At 39.7% G+C, this 23,917-nt stretch overlaps 1 protein-coding gene and 1 non-coding gene across 13 annotated transcripts in view; both read left to right on the forward strand.

Moving 5' to 3' along the window:
- Nucleotides 1-23,917, forward strand: part of RNF38 (ring finger protein 38) — a 129,106-nt gene that overhangs the window by 24,702 nt on the left and 80,487 nt on the right. The window contains exon 1 of one of the 12 annotated variants that reach the window (XM_060409303.1): nt 23,472-23,489. The exons of the other annotated variants lie outside the window; for them this stretch is intronic. The gene's annotated coding sequence lies outside the window, so the exon portion shown is untranslated. Of the gene's footprint in view, nt 1-23,471; nt 23,490-23,917 lie in introns of those variants that run through there. 12 annotated transcript variants of the gene reach the window in all.
- On the forward strand, nt 22,930-23,002 carry TRNAK-CUU (transfer RNA lysine (anticodon CUU)). The gene has a single exon. It is a non-coding gene; the product is annotated as a tRNA-Lys (tRNA).

A 23,917-nucleotide genomic window follows, 5' to 3' on the forward strand; every position in this document is an offset into this window, starting at 1 on the left:
CACTGCATTTTAATTTACTTCACCATCTGAATCAACCCAGTTCTTGTCGTAGTGAGTAGTGTGGGGCAGGCACTTGGACCCCCATACTTTGTTGCTACTCTATTTAATTTTACTCCAGTATGTGTGTGTACTTGATAATTTGACTAAACCAGTAGAGATGGAAGAAAGTTCTTTTTATTCCTGAATTTTCTGTTTGGTTCCTTAAGCTTTGAGTTAGTTTCTTCCTACTTCTGGTCACTTATGCTGGAAAAGTAAACTATGAGGTTTACAGCTAATACAACCTATTCTTCCTTTCTTCCCTCATTTATTTAGAGGTGTCATGTCTTATTTATTTTGGTTTGTAATGTCATGTAAGTTTCATGTGTATAGCATTATATTTCTACTAATATATATACTATGGCATACCACCAAAAATTTAGTTTCCATCCATCATCATACAGTTGATACCCTTTGTCCCTTTCACCCTTCATCCCACTCCTTCCTCTCTGCTAATCGCTAAGAACAACCTATGTTTAATACTCTCCAGTACCTTCTATGGAGAAGGCAGTGGCACCCCACTCCAGTGCTCTTGCCTGGAAAATCCCATGGACAGAGGAGCCTGGTAGGCTGCAGTCCATGGGGTCGCTAAGAGTCGGACTCTACTGAGCGACTTCACTTTCACTTTTCACTTTCCTGCATTGGAGAAGGAAATGGCAACCCACTCCAGTGTTCTTGCCTGGAGAATCCCAGGGACGGGGGAGCCTGGTGGGCTGCCGTCTCTAGGGTCACACAGAGTCGGATACGACTGAAGCGACTTAGCAGCAGTAGCAGCAGCAGTACCTTCTATGTTTGTCAGACACCTGTATGGAGTTGTGGAGAAGGTGTACAGATAATTAATGGTGTGTGCTTATATCAAACAGTTATGCTGTGTCTTTACATAGGATAATTGATATTTCTAATGTATTTATTCATATTACAATTTTTAATTTTCAGTGTCATTTTGTAGGCAGTTGATCATGATCTTAAGAAACCACAAGAAAAATGGTTTTTTAATTACATGTGTGATCTTTAATTGAAAGCATTGGTTTTGGCCTTGAATATAGTTTTCATGTATTAAGAGACATGATTTCAGTGAATGAATGGAATTTCTCTTCCTTGTAAGTTAAAAAATATTTTTTTGCATGAAGATAAAAAATTTTTCCTCTGAAGTGTTGGATAGCAGTAGCCTAAAAACACATAGGTATAAAAGAGTACTTGTGCTGGCTTTACCAATCACTGGAGAATCCTGTGTTTACAGATTTCCTGACTGAATAATTCTGTTTTCTTTTGAAAGAACTGTGAAATCAGTTAAAACTCATTCTTAGCATTTTACATGGTAGTGGAAGATGAATATGAAAATAAAAATTTCAAAAATTCACAAACCTCTGAAGTGAACAATTTTTGTTTAGTGGTCGTGGAAGGAAAGGATTTCTGTGTAAGCAGCATAGAGTATTTAGAGTTAATGTTTTATGTGATCTGTATGTGATGGAGTATGTATACGTACTCTCTAATACACTCGCATATACTCTTCGCTTCCTCCTTCCTTCCCTCTCTCATATACATCCAAGATGTTAAATATAAAGTAATTCTTTATTCTTGGGAAACTCTTAAGAGGGTTTGTGATCACAACTTAATAAAATGATGATAATAGATTTATTCTCATAATACTAAGTATTCAAAATACCAAATGAGGACAGTATTCCATTCCCGATGTTTGACAAAGAGGTTTTATTTTGGGGCCATGACAGTGAAAATGCCAAATCCTAACCACTAGACCACTGGGGAGCTTCCTGTTTGGTTTATACAGCCCCTCCATGTTCTGGGAGAAAGCAAATACCTGTAATCAAGCTGGTCTTATCTTAATACAAGTTCCCCCAGCAGAAGTCAGGTTTTAGGATTTTGTCGTCTTATTCCTAGAAGGACTAGTGTCTCTGAATTTAAAGAATTTGGGTAAAATTTGTCCCTCTCAATGGTTTTGTCAGCTTGTGCCTTATCATATGATAATCTTGGAGAATGTGAATATTCATATAAGTAGCGCAGAAAGCACTTGGACTAGAAATCAGCAGTTCTGACTATTACTGTCTTTATGCCTCTAAATAATCCTGCGACCTTGCTGGGTCACTCCATCTTCCTGGGCTTTACTTATCTGTAAAACAGGAAGATTGAACTCTTATTGCTAAGATTCCCTTACCTTATAATACTAAAATACATCCATCATTAAATAGATCAACACAGTGGTCAAAACAGCCCAGTCTGTTGGTCTTCATACCTGGCACAATGTGGATATAGCTGTTCAGGACACATGGAGGTGTGGGGCATTTGAGCTAGCCAGGAGCAGAAGCAATGGGCATTTGTTAGATTGACTGAGTTCAGTAGGCGGGGAGCTGAATTGCTGGAAGAGGCCAAGAGAAACCCTCAGCTCAGAAGGGAAGGCAGTTTCCCTTGCAAGTCAGAGCTTAGGATAGGTCATTGAAGAGAAAACCCAAGAGCCTGGCATTCAGGAAGGGAAATGTCTAATTCTCCTTTGATTCTACAGCAGCAGACATCAGAAGTTGAAAATTGATGTTAGTGATGCTTGTGTATCCTGACAACTTTTAAATTAGTTTTAATGTTTTGCAAAGCAGAAGAATGCATATTATATTTTGAAATAATATCAGTAAATATGGTTGAAAAAAATTGTTTTAACTCAGCCGAATATCAAGAAAATTTACCCAGGTGTAGCTTCTACTCTATACTGATGTTAGAAAATTAAAAATTCCTGGGTTGACTTTTCTGTGATCTGATCAACTGGCAATTTTGGAAAGAAAGCAAGAATTAAGGAAAATGAGTGCAAGTTTAAATTGACTTGTTTGCCTCCTAGCTTCATTCCTCTGGAGATGATTAAGAGCCTCTTTTTAATTTGTGCTTATTATTAAAGAAACAAAATCTTCTTAATTGAGATTAAAGTCCAGTTTTGCACTTGCAGTTTCTCATAAATTTATTTCTGCATATATGTGGAAGTTGAATACTAATACGTTTGATTTTTCATATTTGTAGCAAAGAGGCTTCGTTGGTTATAACACAAAGTTTTTGTTAACTAGTATAAAGATGTAACCTTGGAAATCTGTCTAAGATTTAATATTAATGCATAATCAATACTTAGGTATAAAATATTTTCCCAGGTTTTAAGAATACCTGGGAAATATATATGTATAAAAATATATGTAACAGATATATTTTGTTTTCAAGGGTTAAAAAAGGTGTGAAATCTCTATATTTGTAATATTATAGGCACACTTTTTATATTTATTATAGTAAGTTTCAAACGTGTATAGATTTAGAGAGACTAGTGTAACGAATCCCTGTATAACCATCACCTGGTTTCAACAGCTACCAGACTGACAGTTTTATTTCATCTACACTTCCGCTTACTCCCCCTGTACCTGACTTGGATTATTTTGAAACCGTTCCCCATCTTGAGCAGCCATGATTCTCTCTTGCCACCTGGTGGCAGCATACCATAGTTTGAAAGTTATTAAGGCTTTTGAGGTTATAATTATAAAAAACAAAGGATAGGAGAACGAGGAACTATTGCTTAATGGTTATAGGATTTCTGTTTGTGGTAGTGACAAAGTTTTGGAAGTAGATAGTGGTGATGGTTGCACAACACTATGAATATAACTTCTCCCACTGAATTCTACACTAAAAAATGGTTAAAATGGTAAATTTTATATCATGTATATTTCACTATAATACAGAAAAAACAAAAAAGGGGGAGATAACCTCATGACTGTATTTGCTAGCATATAAATACATAAAGGGATCCAGTAGTATGGTTCTTGTGAAAAGAACTAGTATGTGTTTGTTATGCTGTCTTCTTTTTGAGGAGAAAGACCTAGTGAGCTTCCAGAATTTGAATAGCAAAACCATGATAAGTAACACACAGAATTCGAACTCCTTGGATATAGTGAGGGGTCTGGAAGCTTCTTCCATCTAGTTGAACAACTTCCCCCACTCCCACCCCATTATATGGCCCAAAATGTTTTAAACCATGGCAGATCTCTGAATAGTTCCTTTATGAACCCAAACCATTATTCATTAGAGTTAAAAGTATTTGTAGAGATCAGGTATTGGGTGTTTTAAGCGGTTTACTGTTTAGGTCTAGTTCAACCTGAGATAATCATACACTAAAAATTTTTATGGGAGGAAGGTATGGATGTAGGTGCTTTCTGGAGAACATTGCAGATGATAAGAAAACATGTTTAGTATTCTAGATGCTCTTTTTTAAACATGTGTAAATAAATTCCAGAGAGATTGGCTGGAACACTGCCTCACAGCTAGTCAGTCAGTGGTAGGGCTGGGCTCTTTGTGGTTTACCATCACTACTTTATAGCACGTCAAGAGCAAGATAGTGTTCATTCTGCTTTTTCCCTTTTCTTGTGTTCTTTTTCCTGATAATTGAGAGGTTTGGTTATTGAAGCCAATTTTTTGGTAACCAGAAAACTAGGTCAACTAGAAGATGCAGTTTTTCTGAGAAGTCTGCTTGGAGAGGTTTTACTATATTTGATCATTGCAGTTAGCATTTGCATAATACTTTGATACAGTTTATCGCAATAAACACACATTTAGGAGCTGCAGAGAGGTTTGGGGTAGTGAATCACTGACCTTAGTTGGCTTTAAGACCTGTTCTGCCCTTGCTCTGGCGTTAGCTCTCTGTATGCCTCAAGCCAAGTGATGCTCAGTGGAACTGGTAGAGGAGGATTTTTTTTTTACTTGTCACATCTCGCGGCTTGCAGGATCTTAGTTCCCCAGCCAGGAAGTAAACCCATGATCCTTGCAGTGGAAGCACAGATTCTTAGCCACTAGACCACCAGGGAATTTCCTAGATTTGATGAGCTTTAAAGGCTCCTTTCAGCAGTGCAATCCAGAGCTGTTAAGCTGAATGTGGGCTTCAGTATTGCAGTGAAGAATCACTCTCTTCCATGCTTTTAGTTAAAAAGAATTCACAGGGTAGAAGCAGCTACTTTAGGATGCTCATGACAGTAATTATGCACATAGCGAAAACAAACCCAGTTTTGAAGTTAACATGAATAAATTTTTGTTAAGGGCTCAATACAGTTATTAAATTTTTTGAATGTTGAAATCTTGGGCTTCTTCTTGGTGGAGGTCCTAAGGTTACTGGGTTTGAAAGAAAACAGAAGGTAAAAAAGGTAGTTGGCAAGACCATTTCCTTTCTGGGTTGACATTTCTGTTCCTTATACAATAGTTTTAAATCTCAAGCATGCTAAGAGGGCTCAAAACTTCAGAGTCTGTAAAGTACTTGTATTTTCTTTGCTTCTCTAGGGGCTTATTCCTTTCCTTGGTTATCTATTTCAACAGGTCATTGGTTACTCAACCTTACATCACATTACCAAATGCCCACACATCTAGGGCTAATTATTAGTAGTTATTACTACTTAATAATGATTGCCTGTGGCTCAGATGGTAAAGAATCTGCCTGAAGTGCAGAACACTTGGGTTTGATCCCTGGGTTGGGAAGATCCACTGGAGAAGGGAATGGTTACCCACTTCCAGTATTCTTGCCTGGAGAATTCCAAGGACAGAGTAGTAGCCTGGCGGTCTACAGTCTGTGGGGTAATAAAGAGTCAGACATGACTGAGCAACTGATCACAATAATAACTTACTTAGTAGTTATTACTAATTTAGCCAAAGGGGGGGAGATTTACATCTCTCCTTGGTGTCCCAGGTGGCACAGTGGTAAAGAATCCGCCTGCCAATGCAGGAAACACAGGAGACTTGGGTTCAATCCCTGGGTCAGGAAGATCCCCTGGAGAAGGAAATGGCAACCCACTCCAGTATTCTTGGTCTGGAAAATTTCATGGACAGAGGAGCCTGTTGGGCTACAGTCCATGGGGTCGCAAAGAGTCAGCTACGACTGAATGACTGAGCACAGAGATAGCAGAATTTGTCTTCTGAATTCAGATCGAGTATCGTGTCTTTCCATTCAGAAGTGTTTCTTTAATATTTATTATGTGCCCAGCACTGTGTTGGACTTAGTGTAGCAGAACATTAAGTCCTGGCTTCTGTTCTTAAGCAGTTCTTGGTCTAGAAGGAGAAGCAAATGTTGTGATGTGTTTTGACATGTTATGCGGGGGTCTGTGCAGCACAAGGGTATCTAGATCATGCTGTTCAGGCACCATGATGAGACTCTAGAGTCAAAATTTTTAACCAGACATGGTCACAAGAGCTTAATCTGTTTAATGTCCATGTATTTAAACTTAATCGTTTTTAGATTGCATTTTTATTTTAATGCAAAGAAATACAGTCGTTTCCAAACCATGTCCTTGTTCCAAATTTTCTTAACAAGAAGCATAAGAAAAAAAAGCATTTCATATAAACTGTTATATTGGACTTACATTGTTCTCAACTCTTGAGAAATTGCTGGGAAAATCTCACTGTGTTTATGAGCCCTTTATATTAACTCCTTGCCCTCAAACTCCAGGAAAAGAAAATAACACTTCATGTGATAAAAATCAGCATAACATTGCCAGAGCCTGTGCTCGAAGGGCCAGAGGTCCTGCCTGGAGGCTGTTAGCGTTATTAGGGCTCTGCAGGGCTGGCTTACTGAGAAACTCCCCGACCTGAGTGAGGTCCAGTTGTGCATGTGGGCCACACAGAACAGCGTGTGAGTTTTTAGTGCATCGTAGACTTTCCTATGCAAGAGCCAAAACTTTGTGGAGAGGGGAAGAAGAAAAACAAGGGCTAGATGAGAGGCAGAATGAGTGTAGGACTAGACAAAGCAAGTCGTAAATGATGGTTGTGTAGGATTGGCTCTCGTGTGCTGCTTCAAGGTGATGCGTTTCGAGCCCAGATGAGAGTTGAAAGGGAGGATTTCAATACATCTTTTCCTAGGCTGTCACTTCAGGAGACATGTTAGAGCTGTGAGTTGTTTCTGTAGAGGAACATGTTCACTGCTGGTGTTGGTTTTGCTGTTTTGTGGCAGTCCTCGAGTGCAGCTGATGCTCAGAAGTATTGAGTTGGAAACCTGGATTAAGGAGCTGTAGCTTTGCTTTCCGGAGAAGGCAATGGCAACCCACTCCAGTACTCTTGCCTGGAAAATCCCGTGGATGGAGGAGCCTGGTAGGCTGCGGTCCATGGGGTCACGAAGAGTTGGACACGACTGAGCGACTTCACTTTCACTTTTTACTTTTATGCACTGGAGAAGGAAGTGGCAACCCACTCCAGAGTTCTTGCCTGGAGAATCCCAAGGATGGAGGAGCCGGGTGGGCTGCCGTCTGTGGGGTCGCACACAGTTGGACACGACTGAAGTAACTTAGCAGCAGCAGCAGCAGCAGCAGCAGCTTGGCTTTCAGACAGCCGTGTGCTTCCGTGCTTTAGGAGACTCATTCATCTGGTTCTGTCTCTCACCCTCCCCAGGTATTTTCTGGTCTGTGGTTTGACTTCCTGCCTTAGCGTGAACTGTTCGCTTACACTTTGTCTCATCCCAACTCCATAATTTATTTGTAAGTGTCTCTATACCAGTGTTATAGCCTCCATTGCTTTGATACATATGGCAGCCAGTTATCCAATCTCAAATTGTGTACGTGGCTGACAAAGATTTCTCAATTTATAAAAACCATTAATATGAAAGAGAATGGAACAAATGATGATTAAGTTCATTTAGTTATACAACTAACAAGTTAACAGTTATTAGAAAGCAAAAATTACATGAAATCATATTCTCTCGAAGTTGGAGACATGGCCATGAAATCAACTTGTCTTAATATGACCATTGTCTCTTTCGCTGACCTTGTTCAATTTCTCTGCCACTTTCAGATTTTCTCAAAGAGCATCTCACAATTAATTTCTTCCCACCTGGAATTTATCGTTGTTGTTCTTTGCTTCTATTGAAGATTCTTGTTGTTAGGTTGTCTTTGAGTGTCCCTAAGTCACATTGTTTGTGGGTCTCTGTCATTCAAGGGGGGGAGCATCATCAGAACATGCTGCCCCGCGGTGAGGAGGAGTGAGATGGTCCACCCTTGTGTCAGGTGCTGAACCCTGGTGAGGCCCCGTGTAATGCTGAGTCAGCCAGTGTACTTTAGGAGATTTGAGCCTTTGTGGTCTGTGCAGAATCTGCTGAGGCCTAAGGGATACTGCAAGATTTTTTGAACTATCCATTCTGTGAGTTCTCAAAAATGACATTTTACTGAAGTATTTTGCTGCAAAGTAGCTAGCTGCCAGTTTATTGTCTCTTCCAGGCCTTTATTTCGTCAGTAACTTTCTAGTGAATTGAATTCTTTAGATACTTTTCAGCCTTGATTTTTAGTTGGAATTCCTCTTTGTCACTATTGAAATCCTTCTGCCTTTGCTTCAGTGACCTGTTCTGTCCTGATCATTCAGTCTTTCCTTTTAGGTGCTTTGGTGGCTTTTTCTTTGTTCATGCCTCAAATCAGCAATGGCAAACTGGCAATCTGTGGTTCAGATCTGGTTTGCTGACATGTTTTATTTAGTCCTTAAAGTGTTTTGAAAATGTTTATAGTAGTTGCCAATAATAAAAGGGTAATATTCTATATTAAGAATCTGAATGTAGCTTTTTTCAGGGAAATGAGCTGGCTGCTCTGGGTGGCCAGTCCCTTGTGGCAGTGTTCGTGAGGTCACTGGGAGGGGCGTGTGTCTGCTTCAGGGGCTGTGGCTCCATGCAGTGCACGACACTCATTTGTTCATTGCCTAGTCTCTGTACATTTGCATTTGCAGCTCACGTTCCGCAGCATCTGAAATCTGTTGTCTTCTCTCCATGTGCTGTCCCTGAGCACCTCTGCCTCATCGGCCGCAAAAGCCAGGTGGACGAGTCTGTTTGCCATCTTAAGGAATGGTTTTTCAGTTCAGTTTGTGCCTGCTTTGCGTTATAATCACGTTATTTTTGTTGTTTTCAGGTCTATAAGGTTTGATAGCTTGAAATAATTTTCCAGTTCTATATATTAATTGAAACCTTTTATCTGCTTGTAAGCAAGTAAGTAAAGTCGCTCAGTCGTGTCTGACTCTTTGCGACCCCATGGACTGTAGCCTACCAGGCTCCTCCCTCCATGGGATTCTCCAGGCAAGAGTACTGGAGTGGGTTGCCATTTCCTTCTCCAGGGGATCTTCCCAACCCAGGGATCGAACTCAGGTCTCCCGCATTCCAGGCAGACACTTTAACCTCTGAGCCACCAGGGAAGTCCTTATCTGCTTGTAGTGATTCCTAATTGCCATTCAAGAGTTCTATGTCCCAACAACTGGGTGGATGCTTTATTGTGCATAAAAATGATACAAAGATTGAGTCGCTTTGCTTTGACTTTTTTAATGTATGTATATAGTAGCATTGTCATTTTTCTTACTGTTGCGACTTTCATACCTTTGCTCTAACACCTTCGTGTGGCAACCTGTCTTTGAGGGTTATGCCACACTGTCCTTTATTCCTCTTTGTGATCATCCACTGAGACTCCGGGCACTGACGTTCCTCTCATCCCACTCCCCTCAGTTCATGAGGGATTTTGTCATCTGGTTCATAGTGTTGCTCTCCTCACGCTGAATCTTACTGCCTCTGTGGCTGTGGACAATCCGTTTAACATGCTGCCCTCTAGGAGCTTAAAATCTACTTGGAGATAATATACATAGTATGTAAAAACAGTAAAAGTCTTACATAAAAATAACATTTTAAGGCATCTACACAAGAAGTGGCATAGGTCTTTGTTTGATAAATTGCTGATAAAGTTATGTAAGCAGTTTTTTGAAGGGTTGAAGTCTCTTTCAGCCTGGACTCGTGTTTCTGTGCAGAGGTATTTCACCCCATGTAATTCCCTTGGTGGGTCTTTTTCTGGGGAGGAGTAGCTGATCTCATTAGAGAATATGGGCAAGGAACTAGTCAGGGCCTACCTCTCATTCTCTCTCCTCTCCCCTTTGCTGAACAGCCAGCCACTGGTAGCCTGTTCCTCTGACTTTTCAATAAGCAGACCTCCCTGTGGGGAAACCTGTGGTTTTCTATGACTGTGATGGAGCCAGTAAATTAGTTCAATTCAGTAGTGAAGTTTTAGGAAGACATTGTTGCTATGCCTTTAAGTTGCATTTTAAAACATGGGCTTTACGTGTAATAAAACCGACAGTTTGATCTCCATCTGTTTGGCTTTTCTGTCTTTATTTCTTAATTATTCCAGAAGTGGGTAGGATAGGTAGCTGGGAGGAAGGGATTTTATTTAATGATCCCTTAAACCACTGTGGTAACAATTGCTAAAATGTTCTTAGGGAACATGATTCTAGCTTTCTTGAGGTTTGAGTTGAGTATTGAGAGAGAACAGAATTCAGGTGGGATTTTGTTGTTGTTTTATCGTTTTATTTATGTACTTTTGGCTGTGTGGGCTCTTCTCTAGTTGCGGTGAGCGAGGGCTGCTCTCTAGTTGTGGTGTGCGGGCTTCTCGTTAGGTGCTTCTCTTGTTGTGGAGGATGGGCTCTGGAGCACAAGTCCTTCCGGAGTTGCGGTTCCTGGGCTCTAGAGCACAGGCTCGGTAGTTGCGGTGCACGGCTTAGTTGTCCCACAGCATGTGGGATCTTCCTGGGTCAGGGATCAAACCCGTGTCTCCTGTATTGGCAGGCAGATTCTTTACTACTGAGCTACTAGGGAAGCCCTCTGGTAGGATTTTGGAAGTGTGTTGACTTGAGAAAATGCAGGGAGATAAAGGTGAGTTCAAAGAACAGGAAGTTGATAGCTGGCTTGAGCAAAAGGCTTCAAAAGATGTTGGTAGTGATGATTGGCCAGGACAGATTGTATAGGACTTGGAATGCCTGATTGAGAAATTTGACTTTTAAATCTTTTAAGTAGCAGAAAGCAATTGATGGATCCTGTGTAGGGGAATGATAATGTTAAAGTGACACATTAGGAAAGAATTTTTTGAATTGATGTTTCAATATAATATAATACATAAAAGAATATATTATCATTAGTATCTAAGAGCCGGCTAACATTCAGTGGTAACACGTAATGTTCACTGTAAATCATTTTGGAAGCACAAATGATTTAATATACTAGGGAATAATCTTTTTTGAAGATAGTCATTCCTTAAGTAGCTGTGATTTCTTTGAACAGAAGGCTGCTTTACAAGTTGATTTAGATGGACTTGGTGTCATCTTTTAGTGTTAGAATTAACTTCCCAAAGCAAGCCTTTTTGAAGGAGGTGTACCTTTTTTTTTTTTTTTTAACTGAGGGATGTTTTTATTAATGTGTGTTGGACTGTTTGTAGTCTCTGGCAAAATAAAATGAGATGAGAAAAATAGTTTTGGAATCTGTCCAAGGTAATGTAATTCAGTATTAAGAAAGATTTGGCAGAGTAACCCTGAACAGGTAAAAAGCCTGCTAAATGAAATTACATAAATTACATCCTTACTTAGCAGCTGACATTCATGGAGTGGTTGGGTGCATGGCATAAATAAATGGCTGAGGTCACAATAGGTGCCTACCAATGTGGGCAAAGACCGTTTTGTAACCTCAACAGTACCGTGTGAAATAGAGAAGGGTGCTCCTTTTCCGCTGAGCTTTCTGTTTTTCATTATTTCTTCTGCTGCTTTCTCCTCTGCCCACTCCAGCACTTCATTCCCCTACTTCCTAGCCACTGTTGTGGTTATAGGGGCCATGCCCAGCTTTGCCTTGGCTGTGTTAGATTCGCTGGCAGATGAAACCAAAAATAAGTCTGTCTGTGGGATTTTCAGGACTGTCAGACCATGAGCTACTTTAGGAAGATAGGGTAGAAAGGTTAAATCAGTATCTGGGGTGCTTTGTGTGAGTAATTTTTATTTTGATTATACAGGTAATACTTTTTTCTTTTATTATTGGTTTTCAATTATGCAAGTAGTGCTTGAAGATGCAGACAATATAAAATATGTAAATACCTCCAGTCCCATTATCCTTTTCATGAATAACTACTGTTAACAGTTTGTATATATTCCTGGATAAATGGGACCTTTTTGTATGTGTTTATTGTTTTGCACCTTGCTTTTTTTCACTTTATGTATATTTGTGGTCTTTCTATGTCAGTAACTTTCATGAGGTCTGCATAATAAGTAGATCATAGGAAGGAATAGCAATGATTTATTTAGCCACTTTCATATTGATGAATGCTGGTAAGATTTTCCCAGTTACAGGCTATGCCAGTTTTTGGAGGTTTTCTTTGATATGTTTTAACAATAACCACTTATTAACTTTTTAGTGCCAGACAATGCGAAGTTTTCTATATACGTCATGTAAACTTTGCAATAACCTATATCATAGGTGTTACACCCCTTTCCAGATAAGGAAAAAAATTAAAGCTCACTTGGCCAAGGTCTCATGGTCCATGAATGGAAGAACAGGGGTTAAAACCCAAGCCTGTCCCAACACAAAACCTTGCTTCTTTTCTACTTTTCATTTCTAAGACTATATTAACAAGTAAAAAAAATGTTTTTCCAACAGTGCTGATGTTAGACTTAGCTTGAATATAATTTTTGTGTTCTAATTTAAAATTCATTTTTTGTTTATTTGTAGTTTTCCTCTCTGTTGCTTTTCATGCATAGCTCTGTTCTGCATAGATTTGAAATATGGCAATATGAAGTGGCCCTTGTGACTCATTATATCTGTTTCTTTCACTTTGTGGGTTAGAGAATAACAGTATACTGTGTAGCAGTATTCACAACTGAGAGAAATGTGTAGTGATAATTTTTTTTTCAATTCAAGTATAGTTAATTTACAATGCTGTGTTAATTACTACTCTACAGCAAAAGGATTCAGTTATATATACATTCTTTTTTGAAATTCTCTTCCCTTATGGTTTATGATAGAATATTGAATATAGTTCTCTGTGCTATACAGTAGGACTTAATATTGTTGATTCTTTCTGGATATAAAAGCTCACATCTGCTAACCTCAACCTCCCACTCCATCCCTTCCCCAAGTCCCTCCCCCTTGGCAACTACTAGTCTTTTCTCTATGTCTGTGATTCCATTCCTGCTTCATAGACAGGTTCGTTTGTGTCTCAGCTTAGAGTCCACACGTGAGTGATATCACATGGTATTTGTCTTTCTCTTTCTGACTTATTTCACTTAGTATGATAAACTGTAGTTGCATCCATGTTGCTGCAAATGGCGTTATTTTGTTCTTTTATTATGGCTGAGTAGTATTTCATTGTATATATGTACCATATCTTCTTTATCCATTCATCTGTTGATGGACATTTAAGTTGTTTCCATGTCTTGGCTATTGTGAATAGTGCTGCTATGAATGAAGGGATGAGCAGAACACGTAAGTAGACATTTCTCCAAACAGGAAATACGCATGGCCAATAGGCACATGAAAAGATGCTCAGCATCGCTAATTATTGTTCAGTCGCTCAGTCGTGTCCGACTCTTTGCGACCCCATGGACTGTAGCACGTCTTGCTTCTGTGTCCTTCACTATCTCCCGGAGTTTGTTCAAACTCATGTCCATCATGAGTTGATGATGCCATCCAGCCATCTCATCCTCTGTCGCCCCCTTCTCCTCCTGCCGTCAATCTCTCCCAGCATCAGGGTCTTTACTATACCTGTGGCTGATTCATGTTGAGGTTTGACAGAAACAGCAAAATTCTGTGAAGCAATTATCCTTCAGTAATAAATAAAAAACTACTATATGGCCAGAATGAGGTGCCCCCTTACACCAGTCAGAATGGCCATCATTAAGTCTATAAATAACAAATGTTGGAGAGGGTGTGGAGAAAAGGGGATGCAACAGTTCCCCCTCCTGTTAGTGGGAATGTAAGTTGGTGCAGCCACTCAGGAAGACAGTATGGAGGCTCCTCAGAAAACTAAAAATAGAATTACCAGGTGATCCAGCAGTTCCACTCCTGAGCATATATCCAGACAAAACTCTAATTTAAAAATTCTAAAAGACACATGCACCTGATAATAATTCTTAAGCTTCTGATTTCTGCATTATGAAGCTTTTTGCCTTGGGTATCGCTTTGCCCTTCCCTGGAGATGCTCAACATTGCTAATGACTGTTGTTCTAATAATTATCATACTAAGAGAGCAAGAGAGGGCATCTCTCCCCAAGCAGGGGAAGATGTCAGGCCTCATACCTAGCCAGTTGAATAGAAAGAACTTTTTTCCTTCCAGTTAGGAATGGCGTTGACAGTTCCCCCCCTTCCCTACCTCTTTGACTTTGTGGAAGTAAATGTATCCGAGAATGAGTGTGGTTTCCTATCTCCAGGCCTTTGCCCTAGCTGAATGAAAGCTTTGTACTGTACTGTTCTGTATTGACTGTCTTGGAACTCTTCCTGCTTGTAAGTGGATTGGGATGAAGTATGGAGAGAGGAATCTTGAATACTTGGTTTAGAGCAGTGAATCTAATTGAGAATTATGGACTGCTTTGAAGATCTGTTTTAAAAAAAAAAACAACACTCACTGGATTGCCTTTGCACTTAAGGTCTGAGGTTAACCATCTTGACAAGCTATTTTAGGCTTTGTTTTCCCTTCGTGGGTTGAAAGTTGACTGCAGCTAGGACCCATGTTTTTGATGCTTTTACCCTCCTTCCAGCACCAAGCTCAGTCTGACAGCGGCATTAATTGGCTTATCACTCGTCAGATGATAAGTGGACACTGTTTTTTAGGTTGTTGCCCTTAGAAAGCTTTGAATTTGAGTGGAAAAGTTTAGTTACCCAGATGGAGGATAAACATTTTACAACCAAGGATGTGTGAATAATTTTAGGAGAGATAGCAACAGTAACTGACCCAAGTTTAGGTAGATTTTCCTCTGAGTTGGTTTTATGTACTGGCATTTATATTTGGTCTCAGTAACATATATGACCATCTGCTACTGGGTGAGAAATGGCATCTTGGGTAGTAAGGTTGACAGGTGAATTCTCTCATTCTTCTTGCCTTACTCAGCTGAAATGCCAGGAGAGGGAGGGAAGGGCTGGCCATGTGCCACTGCAGCCTGAGTGGCCTTTTAAGTAGCCACTCCTATCCTATTTGCTTCTTCAGTGTTCATCTGTGTAGGGGCAGCAAAAAGGGAAGAGGAAGAGCCTGACTTTTCGCTCCTCTGGTGGTAGAAACTGCTTTCTCTCAGAACTAGCAAGTCAGGAAACAGACTTCAAAGATTAGTGACCCAGGTTGCCATGGTAAGGCTGAAAGATGGATGGCTATTCATTTTTATAATATTTATTCTTATGTTCCCATTCTTTAGAGCTAATCTTACTGTGTCTTTTCCTGCTATTGATTGTGCTTCTGTAAATTAGAATATTTCCCAAACATTATAGAAGAAAAAAAATGGATGTAAATGAATCTAAGATGATTTTTTATCTATCGTTACTATTTTAATAATGGGCAGTCATCTTTTAGAAAAGGAACCGAGTGGTTTAACTCTTTCCAAATTGAATTGAGCATTCTTTTCATTTGGATTACCAGTTTAATGTCAGCTTTCCCATGGAGATCGTTTGGTGCATCCCCAGATACTTTACAGTGAACTTAACACAGGTTTTTACTTTTCTACTCACTCTTAACATTTTGGTACCTTCCTCATAAAAACAAAACAGAACACCCTGCTACCAGTCGGGAGCAAGAAACGCCTAATTTTAGTGGAAGATTCACCTACAAAACGTTATTACACAATTATGAATATACACACAGAAGGCTGTCTTTAGCATTAAGAGCTGACAGCATTATATGGGAAGCTTAATATTTAAATGAGTTGTTTTGTGATTTGAAACAGGTCTTTTTTTTTTTAAAGGCAATTCAGAGAAGTTTTTGAATTTTAGTTGATTTACAGTGTTGGGCTAATTTCTACTGTGTAGCTTATACACATATATACATTCTTTTGTATATTCTTTTCCATTATGGTTTGTCCCAGGAGATTGGATATAGTTCTCTGTGTTTAACCATAGGCCCTTGTTGTTTGTCCATTCTCTATATTAAACTTCGCATCTACTAACCCCAGACTCCTAGCCCATCCCTTTCCTACCCCTTTCCACCTTGGCAGGTCTGTTCTCTGTGTCTGTGAGCCTATTTCTGAAACAGGTGATATTTTTTAAGAACTAAAAACCTGGAAGCCCCAGTATATAAGAAAACACAGAAACCTAGCAAGAAATGAGGTTATATTTGTTGCCTAGAAAACTCTACTCTCCTTGGGAGAGCTTACTTATTTCTGAAATTTCTATGACTTATCATTTTGATCCAAACACAAAATGTGACATAACTGTGTTGGAGGACTGGATGAGATAGGAAGTGGAACAGGAGGAATGGAAGAGTTTAGTTGTCTGATAGTACTGTGACTGAAATTAAATAGTGAAAGTGTTAGTCGCTCAGTTGTGTCCAGCTCTTTATGACCCCATGGACTGTAGCCCTCTTGGCTCCCCTGTCCATGGAATTGTGCAGACAAGAATACTGGAGTGGATTGCCATTTCCTTCTACTGGGCATCTTCCTGACCCAGTGATTGAACCCAGGTCTCCTACACTGCAGGCGTGTTCTTTACGGTCTGAGCCACCCGTTCAGTTCAGTCACTCAGTCGTGTCTGACAAGGAAGCCCTATAAATAACATAAAATTTGATAGCCAAGCAATAGTCATATATGCATATTATGTAGGAAAATTGAGGTCAGTACTGGAGGGAATGCCTAAAAGATTTGATCATGCTTGCCTCTGGGAGGGGAGACTAGAGACTGGGGTGGGGTTGATAGTAGAGTTTTATTTTCATCATAAACCACTTCATTCTTTTTTATTTTTTAAACTTAATACATGACTAAGCTTACATTTACAAGATGACATTTCACAGAATTGACTGGGAAATGCGTCTTTATTTGTTAAAATATAAGATAAGTGAAAGGCAGAGAGAGACCTTTACTTATATATACCATGTCCCTAGTGCCTAGGATAGATCTGACACAGTGGGGTTTGATAAATATTTATTGAATGAATAAAGCAATTGCAGAAATGAAACTTCTGGAGTATGAATGAGATTAGAACCTGCAGGAGAGAAGGCAAATGCTGTCTGCTGAGCTGTAAACTCCATAGAGCAAGGGAGTTTTTTGCTTGCTTTTTGCTGTGTCTTATACATGGGTGTCTGCTACAGAGTAGGTACTCAGCAGATGCTCAGGGCTTGCTTTAAAATGGATTATTCAAGAATTATAGCCTTGAGGGCTAGAAGTAAGGGTACTTCCCTCAGCTTGTGTCTTGTTGCATCTATTCAGTTGAAGCATACTCCTTCCCTCACTTGATGGATCCTTTGTTAGGCATAAAATCAGAGCTAATCAATTGTGCAAAGTCTTTGTATTCAGTAAACTTTTTTAGTAGCGCTTTCTATGACCAAAACTTGGCATTAGGTTCTGCAGAGGTTATAAAGATGAATAAGGCTCAGTCTCTTGACTCCAAAGAAAATATAATCCAGAAGGGAAATTGAATTTCTATGCATTTAACTGTTATATACAAAACGTATTATGAGGCCTGAGCAGCTTGTGTGGGAGAAAGGATGATGATTCAGGAAGGCTTCCTTTCCTTTCTCTCCCCGTCTATTCCTACCACCCTGACTTTCACTCTTTTATTTCATTTCTACCTAACTTTGTTTCTGCGTTTACTTAGTGCCTGCCATGAGCCAGGAATTGTGCTCCATGCTAGAATATGAAAAGATAAATTAAGGATCTTATGGTCTGATTGGAGAGACACGTAACCAAAAAATGACAGTATGATCAGTGCAATCGAAGAGTTCTAGTGAAAAATTAAGGAATTAGGCAGTGTTTCACAGGCACATCAGCAGCCTTGGTTTGAATAGAAGTGTTATTCATAGCACCGTTTCTTGAATTCCTATGTGCCAGGCACTGTGCTGTGAGCATTTTCATATATTTAACCTTAGTAATGATCCTCAGAACAACTCTGAAGTAGATGTAAGTAGATATAACTATTCCCACTTTAGAGCTGAGGAAGGCATGTAATATGTTGAATGACTTGCCTTAGATCACGTATTCAGTAGATGACTAAACTGTATCTAGGTCTGACCCCAAAGTTCATTCTATTCAAGAAAGAAATAGAAATGTGTAATGATGTTAGCCACTTTAGAAAACAGTTCCTTAAAAGGCTGAGAAGAGGTCCCTGTGACCCAACAGTTCCACTCAAGAGAAGTAAAGCAAACATCAATGCAAAAATGAATGGCATAACAGCACTATCGACAATAGTACCGAAGTGGAAACAACCCAGATGTCCAGCAGTTGATGAATGGTTATCCACACACTGGAGTATTATTTTGTCATAAAAAGGAAATGAATTGATACATGTTATAACATGGGTGAACCTTGCAAAAGAACATTAAGCTAAGTGAAAGAAGTCAGTTATTGTACAAAAGCCACATTTTATGAGTTCTTTTATATGAAGTATCCAGGATAGGCACATACACAAGCTAGACTGGTGATTGTCCGGGGTTCATGGAAGGGAAAAATGAGGTGTAATGGCCTTAGGTTTCTTTTTAGAGTAATGAAAATGTTCCAGAATTGATTGTGATGATGGTTGCACAACTTTGTAAATATACTTAAAAAAAAAAAACAGCCTTTGGGACTTGCACTGCAGGGGCCTGGGGTTCAATCCCTGGTTGGAAACTAAGATCCTGCCTGCTGGGACTTCCCTGATGGTTCAGTGGTTAAGACGTTGCCTTGAAATGCAGGGTAAGTGGGTTCGAACCCTGGTCAGAGAACTAAGATCCCACATGCAGTGGAGCAAATGAACCCTCAAGCCACAGCTAGAGAATCCATGCACTACAACAAAAGAGCCTGAATGCTGCAACTAAAATCTGACACAATCAAATAAGTATTTTTTAAAAAAAGATCCTGCATGTCATGTGGTACAGCCAAAAAAAACCCCAACTTTTAAACTTTATACTTTAAATAGATTAATTGCATAGTATGTGAATTATATCTCAACAGAATTGTTTAAAACAAAATATCTTGGAACTCTGAAATTGAGTTTTCTGCTCTTGGTAGCTAGAAGTATCATTAAGATCTTATTGTAAAAGTAAGTAAGCAACTGAGTCACTTACAGAGTAAAACTGGCTTTTTCTTCACATGTCATTTATCAAAATTAACCTTACATTAAAATTACCTTACATTACCTGGGCTTCCCAGATGACACGAGTGATAAAGAACCTGCCTGCCAATGCAGGAGACGTAAGAGATGTGGGTTCCATCCCTAGGTAGGGAAGATTCCCTGGAGGAAGGCATGGCAACCCACTCCAGTTTTCTTACCTGGAGAGTCCCATGGACAGAGGAGCCTGGTGGGCTACAGTCCATAGGGTCACAAGGAATCAGACATGACTGAAGCGACTTAGCAAGCACACAGTTTATATTAGTAATGTCTTAGAGTGTATTAGTTAGTAGAGTTTGTCTGATAAGCTTTTTTTTTCTGTTTTGGTGGTCCTTTGTTCTTTTTTATTTTCTTATTTCTGTTTGACTGTGCTGAGTCTTCGTTGCTGCTCAGGCTTACTCTCTAGTTCCGAGAGTGAGGGCTGTTCTCTGGTGTCAGTGCATGGGCTTCCCATTGCAGCGGCTTCTCTTGCTGTGGAGCACGGGTTCTAGGGCGCGCAGGCTTCACTAGCTGCGGTTCCTGGGTGCCGGAGCACAGGCTTGATAGTTGCGGTGCAGGGGCTTAGCTGCTCTGCGGCGTGTGGGATCTTCTGGATCAGGGATTGAGCCCATATCTCCTGCATTGGCAAGTGAGTTCTTTACCACTGAGTCACCAGAGAAGCCCTGTCTAGTAAGTTTTAAATAAGTTTTCTAAAAATAGTGCAGTCTGTTCTGCAAGTTCATTTGGAGAAAACTTGAAACATTAAGGATAGATGAGTAAGTAAAGTTGGATTTTAACAACTGGGTGATACTAAATCTTTGGAGCGGATATCTTTTGGAAGTTATTAGTTGGTTGTTAAAACCTGGAACCTTTGTGACACTTTTCTTTGCAGCTGTGCTGTAGACTCTGGTCTCCCAGTACCAGTTGTGAAGGCTACTGCAAGTGATATGACTAAAACCCAGCAAGATCATGTTCTAGAGTGTAGCAGTCTCCAGGCCAAGGATTGGATATGGCTCAATATGTTTTCCTGTCCTACTATAAAATCAGTCACTTTTACTCTTTTGCCAGAGTAAAAGGAGAAGAGCCCTAAAAAAAGCAGTATATGGGAGCAGACCCAAAAAATCAGACTCAAGTGCTGAGAGGATCTTTTAGACAGTAATTACATTGACAGTAAGTCACAGTGACACTTTTCTCTGCAGCTGTGCTGTAGACTCTGGTTTCCCAGTACCAGTTGTGAAGGCTACTGCAAGTGATATGACTAAAACCCAGCAAGATCATGTTCTAGAGTGTAGCAGTCTCCAGGCTATTGGCAAAGTGCTGGGGCTGGCTTTTATAAAGTCTACCTCTCTCTCAGTATAGAGTGAACAAGACGTAGCTTAGGGTTTTGTTTTGTTTTGTTTTGTTTTTAATTGAGTTTAAATGCTTTTTAGTATCTATGCCAATTATTTGAATTGTGGTGGTTGGTAGGCTAATTAAGTTTTCAGAAGACTGATTTGGAAGGGTTGTTAATACCTCAGAAAACAGGACCAAATTTCAGAATAATTAAGTTGTATAGAATACCAACTATGTGAAGGACCTGTACCGGTGTCCTAAAGAATCTAGAAGCTGTGTAAGACCTAGCATCTTTTATCTAAATTTCACTGCCTCCTTGTGAGAACTTACAAATCCATCTGCCACAATCAAAGAATGAATTCTGCCTTGCTATCCTGTCTTCGGATTATCAAGGAGATTCTGTCAGGACATGACTTCCATCATAGCCCACTTCTGACCCAAGTTAATCACTTGACATCCTTGGGATGTATGGGAAATAACTGTTCCAAGCCTCGATCATAACCTTGTGTACTTAAGTGAAAGTTACTCAGTCGTGTCCGACCTTTTGTGACCCCATGGACTGTATAGTCTACGGAGTTCTCCAGGTCAGAATACTGGAGTGGGTAGCCTTTCCCTTCTCTAAGGGACCTTCCCAACCCAGAGGTTGAACCCAGGTCTCCCGCATTGCGGGGGGATTCTTTACCAGCTGAGCCACCAGGGAAGCCTTTGTGTATTTAATTGGTGTAATAAAAGCCCTGGTTAGATCACTGAAACATGAGGTTCAGTCCTTACCTGCCCATTGTTAGCCTCAGGCCAGGCCAGGTCAGTGATTCTATGTCTGTACTCCTAGTTCTTGGTATGTTAGAGAGACATCACCTTTGAGGAGTTTCATGAATGCGGCAGGCAGGCACTCATAGGTTGGTCTCAGCGGCTTTCTCCAAGGTATTTTTGTCACAAGTCATTATGGATTTGGGCTAGAACTTAATAACAAAATGAGTGGAGTAAAAATATCCCTGCCTGCACGTAGACTAACAGTTGCATCTTAGCAGAGATGCAACAATTGCCACCAAGATCATTTTGTAGACAGGGTCTCAAAGGAGAGTGAAGGTAAAGGGTAGTTCAACTCAAGAATCCTGCTTGTAGTCATGGGGGTGCTGTTGGAGCCCCCTGTATTGCATGGCTCCACTGTATGTCTTGTGGGAGCTTAGCTCCCCAACCAGAGATCCAACCTGTGTCTCCTGAAGTGGAAGTGCAGAGTCCTAACCACTGACCGCCAGAGAATTCCATCTTTTTTTTTTTTTTTTTTGAGTCTTTTTTTCTTGAATTTGTTTGTTCTATTTGGTCTAGTATTCCTAGGGATACTTGAAGCTAGGCCCCCCTTTTTAACAGATATCATGGAAAATCAGAATATATGGATGAACAAAGATAAGAAAAAATTTCCTCCTGTCACCCAAGGACTATCATTGTTATATCATAGTGTGTATTCTTCTGAATGTTTCCTTCATATATCTGTGTATCCATGTATTTGCTTAACCGCCATGAAATCATACTATTCATATTCTTCTTTACTCTGCTTCTTTTAAACATTTTTATTTCAGTAAATTTTCATCTCATCTAATTTTACCTTATTCAGATTTTTCCAATTATCTCCCAAATACCTTTTTAACTGGTTTATTTAAACTAATATGCAGTTTGGTATGCACATTGTATCTGATTATTTCCTTTAATTTCTTTTAATCTAGCACAGTTCCTATCTTTTCTTTTTCCTTTTAGAATAATAATAACACTGACTTACTGAGAACTCCTGCAGAACCAACTTTTGGATGAGCTGATTGCTTCCTGTGATGTCTATCCCCTGTGTTTCCTGTAAACTGGCAATCACATCCAATAGTTTGATGGAGCCAAGGAAAGTATTTTTTGCTTGATTACCAAGCAGAGGTGATGTCTGAATTTCACAGTGTATCACATCAGAAGTCACATCTGGTTGGCCCACTGTCAATGATGCTAAGATGGGTGATTGGATTAAGGTGATGGGATTTTATCTCTTTATGGTGTCCTTAGGTTCTCCCTGCAATGACAGATAGTGTTTCTTTGGCAGTTTACAAACTCCCATCAGCCATTCACCTAACGATTTTAGCCCTTGGTGATCCTTGCTGGAATCAACTACTGTTTTGTGCAAAGTGATGTTTTCTAATTTTGAAATTCCTTCTTTATGTGTCGGCACTCTTCTATAATATAGAACTAGGGCTGTTCATTTAGTCCAAAAGGTAGGATAAATGCATGCTTTTTAAAAAGGTACTATTAAGGAACTCCTAGATTTTCATGAATATGAAGTGTTTGGGTTAGTTACAGTCTTTTCTTATTTTTGTGTTTTTTTTTTTTTTTTTCAGTACTTAAACTGATACTTTGGCCAGTGGGAGCTGCTGCTTTTGATCCTGTAGAACAGGACTCAGAAAGCAGGTGGTACTTTGGTTGGTTCTGTTGCTCTTGCCATTGTCCACTTTTGTAGCTCAAAACCTTCACTTTTAAACACCTAAATCTTTGGAAATTCCTTGGTGATCTAGTGGTTAGGATTCTGCGCTCTTACTGCCAAGGGCCCAGGTTCAATCCCTGGTCAGGGAACCAAGATCCTGCAAGCTGTGTAGTGTGGCAAACAAACAAAAGCACAGAAATCTTTGTTTATGAGGTGACAACTGCTAGCTATTGAGTCTAGGCAATGCTTAAGAGAGGCCCACTTCATACTGCTAGATTAACACACTACCATTACAGTGCATTGAGGAATGATTTGAACTGTTCAGAATGCAGCATTCTCATGACAGCTTAAAGATCCCTAACCATTTTTAAAGAGCTGCGCACATTTTGCCCAGGCCTCTGCAGTTCAGTTTTGTGGTTTAATGCCTCTTCTTTTTTATACTCAGATTTCAAGGAATCTGCATGTATCTCAATGTTTTTTCTGCTGATGTTTATTTAAGAAGATTATATGTTTGTTTCGCAAACTTAATACATTTTTCTCTTCAAAGCAATGTGCTGAAGAGTTTCAGTTACATTCCAACTATCCTTGAGAGAAGATGACATTTGGAAAACCATGCTACATGACAGCAAAGGAGATGTGAGTTCTAGATGGGCCTGGCATTAGGAGACAATATTGCTGCGTATAAAGAACTGTTAATGGTCTTGTTTGACAATGTTTAAAGTATATAGTGGTGATGATTGACAGTGTTTCAAGTATATAACATACTAGCATGATAATTTGCTACAAGTGTGTATTTATTGTGTTTTTAGCTCCCTTTTAGGAAAGAAAAAGCAGTAGGAGATATGATCAGAAAGATCTAGGATACCCAGGTCATATGAGGCCTTGTAGATGAAGGAGTAAGGACTTTGGATTTTATTTTGAGTGGGAGAAGTAACCAAGGGTTTCAGAGGAGGAGTGACATGATCCATCTGAACCTCGAAAAGCGTCATTCATGCTACAACATGGAGAACAGACTTGGGAGGGGGTAGGAAAAGTTCATGGGGAAAGGCAGAACTAAGGAGACT

This window comes from Ovis aries, chromosome 2, assembly GCF_016772045.2.
Source record: "Ovis aries strain OAR_USU_Benz2616 breed Rambouillet chromosome 2, ARS-UI_Ramb_v3.0, whole genome shotgun sequence".
In the NCBI taxonomy this organism is placed as follows: Eukaryota; Metazoa; Chordata; class Mammalia; order Artiodactyla; family Bovidae; genus Ovis; species Ovis aries.